Here is an 8,038-nt window from a genome sequence, read left to right as displayed (position 1 = left end):
TTAAATGTCCCCGCTGCTCTGACTCACTGAGAGATTTGTAAATGATCCATTTCATCGATGTTAACTGTAATTTATAACTCTGCGCTTCTCAATCCCATGTTGACGATAAATGAATTAAAATCAGGGATCAGATAGAATGATATTGAGTCACTGAGGGGCGGAGCAGAATCGCAGCGCGCTCCTGAATCTGATTCATATTGAAGGCGCATCGCGAGTAGGGGAGAAATGTAACCTGTTTTAAATCATAATACGGTGGTACTATAGACTAGTATAGACGTATGTATACTACCGTGACCCACTTTCTACTGCCATAAATTCCATAGCTGAGTAAAATTGCCTACTTTAGAAAAACTCTCAAATCGCATTACTAATTTTCCTAAACTGTAAGAAAGTTGTTAATGGGACCGTCATGAGAACTTCATTCTCACGAGTTTATTCGCTGTCTGCACAAGAGAAGTCAATTTTTACTTAATGTCTTTCTGAAAATCTATTTATTTTATGTTATATTCAATGCATATTGCAAATATTATTTATTACGTAAACTGTTTTTCGTTATAATTTTCTCTTTTCTGTCACAATTTATTTTGTGTGTGTGTGTGTGTGTGTGTGTGTGTGTGTGTGTGTGTGTGTGTGTGTGTGTGTGTGTGTGTGTGTGTGTGTGTGTGTGTGTGTGTGTGTGTGTGTGTGTGTGTGTGTGTGTGTGTGTGTGTGTGTGTGTGTGTGTGTGTGTGTGTTTATGCACTGTATGAGCGCGCGCTAGGCACACCGTGTTGTGTGTAATTTCAGTGTGGTGGTCAGCTATTTACTATTACTTTAGCGCCACCACATGGCCATAATCTGCAATGGCATGTCCATAAAACAATCGATTATGGAAGTTTATTTCTTGGTGGAGTTGAATATAAAAAATATTGTACCCCTAAAATGCGTGAACTGGTCTAGAAATGTTAAGAGACTTATTTTAGACTACATTTTGATTATAGGCTACACGTGTTTACCCCACTTTACTGTGGTTACGAAAGTGGTTAAGGTGTCTGTTAGATATAAAACATGACATGATAGACAGTGGGATTTGCTGTGGGTCCAGTAGACACACATTTATGGGTCTTTTCGGGGGAGCTGTTCGTGGTTCTGAAATATATATTTTTGCATGTTTTCGTTTGAAAGGTAGCTAAGCCATAAGCATCTTGGCTTAAATGTGATATTTGACAGCTAGGCTATATGAAGGCTTATTTAGCAGGCTATAATGAAGTTAACAAAACATGCAAACGGACAAGGAGTTATTACCTTCTGTTTTCTCTTCAGATAATGACGGGTCAATCCAAATATTGTATCGGTATCCAAAAGGAGACTGTCAAGTTCCATAGGTGTTTCCCTCTGCTGTATATTACATGAATCTTGTGTTGAATCACGTAAAGCCATGGGAAACATCTTGTTTTCATCTGGGGTTTAAAGCCAATTTCTAATTACCTAAATAAAAATTAGGCTAAACCACGTGACAGGCATCAGAATAAGACCAAAGACTTGTGATTTTTAAAATGTGTTGTCTTTCAGATGCTTCAGCGTATGTTTAACCATCTCCGTCGTTTGCTCGTGCTTACTCCACACGCGCAAGCACCTGCTAGTCAAAACAAAATAAGCGTTAACCATGTGGATCAATTCAAAGCTGCGCCGGTGTCTCCGCCTCCCTCTTCTCCGCCCTCTCTCTCCCTCTCCCTCTCATTCTCAAATGAGTTGAATGAATTATTGTCATTTCATATCCCACTACTTCACATCTTACCAATATTTTATTTTATTGATAATTTTTCCTTTCTTTCTTCCAACATTGCAATGGACTCATAGCCTACATGATATCATATCTTACTTTCAGAGGTGGACAGTAGTACATTTACTTGACTGTACTCACAGGCGTAACTATCGGTAAGCAGGGTACGCGGTTGCTTACGGGCCCGGACCAATCAGGGGCCCGCGTGACTGGAAGATATTGATTGACAGCCGGGGGCGGGGACCCCTATCGCATTTTACTACTTTTAGTCTGATCGCATTTTAATTTTTCGCGAATTTATTTGAATAAATAATGACAACATATTTTACTGATCATTAAATACATGTTTGAAACGAAGAATGATAGATTTTGGTGTAATTTGTTTCGAATTGGGACTGGGGAATCCCCGGGTGAACATGAGTATTGCGTGCAAAACAGTAAAAAAAAACTTGAGACAGATATGGAGTCGGCAAATTACAAACACAAAAGTGGCTTTCAAAAGCGCAAACGAAAAGAGGAATTTGACAAATTAATTAATAAATTACCAAAAATAGGAAGCTTCTTTAAAAAGATGACACAGGAGGGGGAGATTGAGAGTGAAGCGATTAGCCATACTGTCAATTGAGAATGCCTGTGCGCGCCATCTAGATCTTAAGGATTTAATTCGACAACTTTGCACAGAGGAAACCCGTAAAATGCCGCTATAATGTAAGTGCATGAGCATCTTTTTTATGTATTTGGACCTAGGCCTATGTGTGTGTAGTCATAGCAGTGAGTAACAATGTGTCAAGGTGCGCCGTCACCAGCAGTGGTTTTTTTTTTTTTTTTTTTTTTTGTGCGCGTAGGCTACTCCTGATTTTGTCAGTCATCTCATCTCTTATATGCTGCCTGTGTCTCTATGATCCTATCCTGTCCTATTCATGTTAGCCTGCTCGTGGATATTGCGTCATCACGTGTTGTAGTAGGGGGGCCCACCTTGATAATCCTGCATAAGGGCCCGGTGTTGGCCTACAGTTGGCCTACATTTGAAAGACAAATATCGTACTTTTTACTCCACAACATTTCTGTCAAGGTCCTTGAGTAGAAAGTTGTAACGTTAGTCAGGGGTTGCATTTTGGTTGGAATGAAAATTTTCATTTTCAACACATCGTCTGTCCAACGTTGGAGATTGACGTCAATCTGACGTTGGATTCTGACATCAACCTGATTTTCATTTTCAATGTTGGGTTTGGTCTTCTAAATGCTAAAAAACTTTTCATAGAGACTTTAGGGCACTATTTGAGGGAACAGCCATTTGGGTGTCCGAAACCATTGTGGACGTTATTGCGTTATATCACATTCAATCCCACTAATGGAACTGTGTTCTAGAAATAAATTATATATTGATATGAGGGTAGGGGCGATTTCGGAGAGAACGTTTTTGGTTCCCAGGACTTAAATTAAGGTTTGTTTTTGGTTAGAAAGTATTCTTAACGGAAATAGAATATTAGTTTTTGGTTTGTAAAACTTTTTTCTAACGTTCCCTTACCATTTCATCATTTTTTTTTTACATATTCCTATACAACTTTAATCATAAATAAAACAGTAAGTTTATATAAATAAATTATCAGCCCACAATCCATGTCTGTCGATCCATTGTTTAATTGATGAATTCCTTCCACCACAGTAATCTAAATTTAACAAAGAAATAAAAAAGGCAACTTAAGTTACATGGACATCAGATTAAATGAAGTTTTATGTAAACAAAGTTCAGGAGGAGCATGTTCAGGTAATCATCCAATCAGCGCAAGAAGAAGCCAGTATAAATAAAGCCTTCCCTTACCTCCTGTCTCATGACTAATTTCTCAGCATCTGACTCCGCCTCCGTGCAGTCATGTCCGAGTTAGAGCTCTTCCCCTCCGACGATGAATCTTTCATCTCGGAGTCATCTCAACCGCAAAACGCAGATCCAGCAACCCTTCCTCCTCCAGCAGCCAACGACAACATCGAGCCTCCATCCTCAACCAGGGGACGTCGGCCCTCCAGATCCTCTCCACATACTCCAAGGCGTCGAAGACTCCCCTCACCACCGCCAGCGAGGAACTCATCATCTTCATCATCGTCTTCCTCCGCGCCTTCCCACCTTCCAGCTCCCCCTAACATCCCTCCCATAGGGAAGTGGACAGTTAAGGGGCTAAGACAAGCCCTAATTAATTCTGATGCAAATTTCTCCCGCAGGATGAAAAAAGCAGAATTATTTAATTTATATGTCACCTTACAATCTTCTCACCTTTCTGTTTCAGCTCCAATTCCTTCGGCTCGAACGAGCAAGGCTCGCCGGGCCCCGATCGCTCGTCCCGCAGTACCTCCTTCCTCACTTGCAGCGCTAGGCTCCGCCCCCGCGCCACGGCGTCACAGACCTTCCGCTAGCCTGGGCCGCGCCCCGGAACCAGTCACGGATGGGCGCCAATCTCCTCCAGGTCAAATCCCTTCCTCAGCCCCTCCCATCGTGGTACCTCACACTCTAGATCCCGGCAGTTCCACTTTCTTACACGATCCCCAAACGTTTTTCTTCCCTTCTACTTCTTTCAGTTTTCCTCCCTCCCAAGCGTCAGGTGCTTACCCTAACGTGAGGATGCCTCCGTTAGCCGGTCAATCGCCGGCGCATTTCTTTCCCCTTCCACACTATGCTCTTCCTATTCCTCCTCCTCCACCTAACCCGGGGGCCGATCTCCGCGTGAGGATGCCTCCGCAAACGGCCACAGCCCCGATTTCCCATCCCTTTAACCCTCTCCAAGTGCGTTCTCCTTTCTCTCTCTTCTCAGCCACTCCTCAACCAGCCCCTCCGAATGCAGTAGCATCTGAACCTCCTCCAGTGACGAACAACATCAGAGCTCAAATCCTAGCAGGTGCAGATGTTGATTTGGGTTCTCTCCTGTCCTTGTTTCCTCCGGCTGAGTCCAATCGCCAAGTAGACTGCGGCGACATTTCAGTCACTCTAAAAAATAACTCACAGGTTACATCACGTTCATTGACACTAGCCGAATTCTGTATAGCCTTCAGCCGTTATACAGAAATCATATGCTCGTCTTTTCCCCATAGACGGCGCGAGCTGAACGACTATCTGTCCATCATAGCGGAGCTCGCGTTGTCTTACGGGGGTAGTCATTTTTATACGTACCACAAGCTGTTTTCCGCAAAATGCGCCGTCCGCGTTTCCCAATGGAATCAGTGTCCCTATTGGGGAGCGTTGGACACAGATCTCCATAACCGAGTCTTCCTCGGGTGCAGAAATATCTCCTGCGCAATCTGCAGATCCACAATCCATGCCACCACGGCATGCCCACAAATTAACCCGTCGATCCCTCCCTGCCCAGAGCAGAATGCCATAAAATCCACAAGTTACGTTCCGCGTCACGCAAGAGAAGATTTTTCAATCAGAGCACCATACTCGGCACCCGATAGACAAGTTTGTAGGAACTTCAACGAAGGGAGATGCCCAAGACAACGCTGTCGTTTTCTCCACGTCTGCGATTTCTGCGGCGGCGCACACGCCCGCGTGATATGCCCAGTCAAAAAATCTGTCAATAAAAATGCTAAAAACTATCTCTCGACTCCTGTGAATGTTTTCCGTCTAGCCGAAGAATTATCACACCACCCAGATGCCAACTTCACAAATTATTTACTGACAGGTCTCAATCAAGGCTTTAAACCCGGTGTAGAAAGCCATCCCACGCAAAATATTATCTGCGCTAACCTTCAGTCCGCCTTAGCAGAGCCCGGAGTAGTAGATAAGCTAATTAAAAAAGAAATTGAATCCGGTTTCATGATCGGTCCATTCGAGGCCCCCCCGTTCGACAAATTTCGCATCAGCCCCATAGGCGTGGCTACCAGGAAATTCTCCGGAAAAAAGCGGCTGATAATCGACCTTTCAGCCCCCCATAATTCTCCATATCCGAGCATCAATAGTCTCATCCCCCTCGAAGAGTATTCTCTTAACTATCATGATATCGAACAAGCCATAACCATGATTAAAATAGCTGGACGAGGCGCATGGCTTGCAAAAGTAGATATCTCCTCTGCTTTTAAAGTAATGCCAATCCACCCCGATTCATGGCACTTATTCGGCGTAAACTGGCAGAAAAAGTATTATTTCGCCGTGCGCTTAACTTTCGGCTGCAAAAGCAGCCCAAAAATCTTTGACACTCTCTCTGAAGCCATATGTTGGATCCTTTCCAATAATTATGCAATTCCTCATCTTCTCCATCTGCTCGACGATTTCCTAATAATTTCACCTCACGACATCATCCCCGAGGCTCACCTCCTCATAGTGAAAAAAGTTTTCGCCGAACTAGGGATTCCGTTAGCCCACGAGAAAACATCGGGTCCAACTACATCCATCGAGTTCTTGGGCATCAATCTGGACTCAGCAAAATTCCAGGCCTCACTGCCTAAGGAAAAAATCGATCGCATCATTTTAATCGCATCCAATTTTACAGACAGCACAGATTGTTCAAAACGCGAACTTCTCTCGCTGCTGGGCCACCTAAATTATGCGATGCGCATTATTCCACAGGGCCGACCCTTTATCGCGCATCTCCTAGCCCTCTCTTCATCTGTTCATGGGCTGGAAGATCGGATCATCCTTTCCGACGAGTCAAAAAACGAGCTAAAATTATGGATTAATTTTCTCAATCAGTGGAACGGCTTAACTTTTTTTTTTTTACGACGACTTTATCTCTCTCCCCCTCGATATCAAACTGTTCACAGACGCAGCTCCCTCGATCGGCTTCGGCGGCTATTACCAAGGACGCTGGTTCGCGTCTCCCTGGCCCCCTCAGCTCCTGGACACACCCCAGGCTTCAGCCTCCTCTGCCCTTTTCGAGCTCTACCCAATCGTCGTCGCAGCTTCCCTATGGGGGAAAGAATGGTCAACCAAAAGCATCCAAATCCATTGCGACAACGAAGCAACTGTACACTGTATCAACAAAGGTCGTTCTCGCTCACCTGCGCTTATGCCACTCCTCAGACGCCTCATATGGATCTCCGCATGCGACCAGTTCTTAATAACTGCAAATCACGTTCCAGGGGCTCAAAATCAAATCGCTGACTCTCTCTCCCGTTTCTCTTTTCAGAAGTTCAGGATGCTGGCACCAGAAGCAGACCCCACTCCAACTCCAGTACCTCCTTATTTTCAGCTGATCTTCCCATAAACCATCCGCTAAAATCCCTCCTGGACACGTCCATCGAATCCATCCTCCAAGCCGTCTCTCCCAGAACCCTGCAAACTTATTACACCGCATGGAAATCGTTCAAATCATTCCACCTCTCTCACAACCTGTCGTTTCCCGAATTTTCTCTTTTAACAGTTACTTCATTCATATCTCATCTTCATAGTATTAAAGGTCTCCAAGCCGGATCCATTAAAAGCTATCTAAGCGGCATTCAATTCTTCCATAAATTAATCCACGGTAAACCTACACCTGCAATAAATAACTCCCAAACGTCCCTTCTAGTTAAAGGAATCCAAAGATCCCGCCCCACGCGCCCAGATACCAGACAACCAATCACAATCGATATACTCACCAGATGCATCTCATCACTCCGTCTTGGATACCACTCCATCAACACCGCATATACATTAGAAGCTATGTTCATCCTAGCATTCTTCGGTTTCCTCCGCTGTTCCGAACTGACCATTACTTCCTTATTCGACCCAAATATCCATCCCTCCATTTCAGACCTCCAGATCGTAGATAATGAAACCATATCATTTTTCATTAAACAAAGCAAAACGGACAGAGATAAAAGAGGTCACTTCGTTTATATTTTCAATCTACAAACTCCCATCCAACCGTACCATGCGCTTTTTAATTACCTGCAGTATAAACTTTCCTCGTCCAAATCCCCACTCGACCCTCTTTTCACTAACGACTCCAATCATCCAGCGACGAGATTCTGGTTCCAAAAGCATCTTAAAGCAGTCCTCATCAAATCCGGCGTCTCAGCAGAGCATTTCTCTAGCCACTCATTCCGCATCGGAGCAGCTACCACAGCCGCTCAAAAAGGTCTCTCCCAACAACAAATCAAAACCCTCGGTCGCTGGTCATCGAATGCCTTCAAAACCTATATTAGGTCTAGCCGGTTTTTCATCAGAAATGCTCACCAAGCCTTAACTAATTAATTAATGATAATTATCACCTGCTGCGCCTCATTTCAGTTACATCCGTTTACACCAAACCTTCCGATTACATCTGGGCTCGCCGCTTGCACGCTCGCTTAATATTCATAGTGTAC

General features: G+C 44.1%; 1 pseudogene; it reads left to right on the top strand.

Moving 5' to 3' along the window:
- Positions 1-5,567: 5,567 nt before the first annotated feature.
- LOC130091742 (uncharacterized) lies at positions 5,568-7,769 on the top strand (annotated as a pseudogene).
- The last annotated feature ends 269 nt before the right edge of the window (positions 7,770-8,038 follow it).

This window comes from Rhinichthys klamathensis, unplaced genomic scaffold (assembly GCF_029890125.1).
Source record: "Rhinichthys klamathensis goyatoka isolate OS25496 unplaced genomic scaffold, OSU_Roscu_1.1 h1tg000170l_1, whole genome shotgun sequence".
Lineage (NCBI taxonomy): Eukaryota > Metazoa > Chordata > Actinopteri > Cypriniformes > Leuciscidae > Rhinichthys > Rhinichthys klamathensis.
This window is presented reverse-complemented; position numbering and strand designations above follow the sequence as displayed.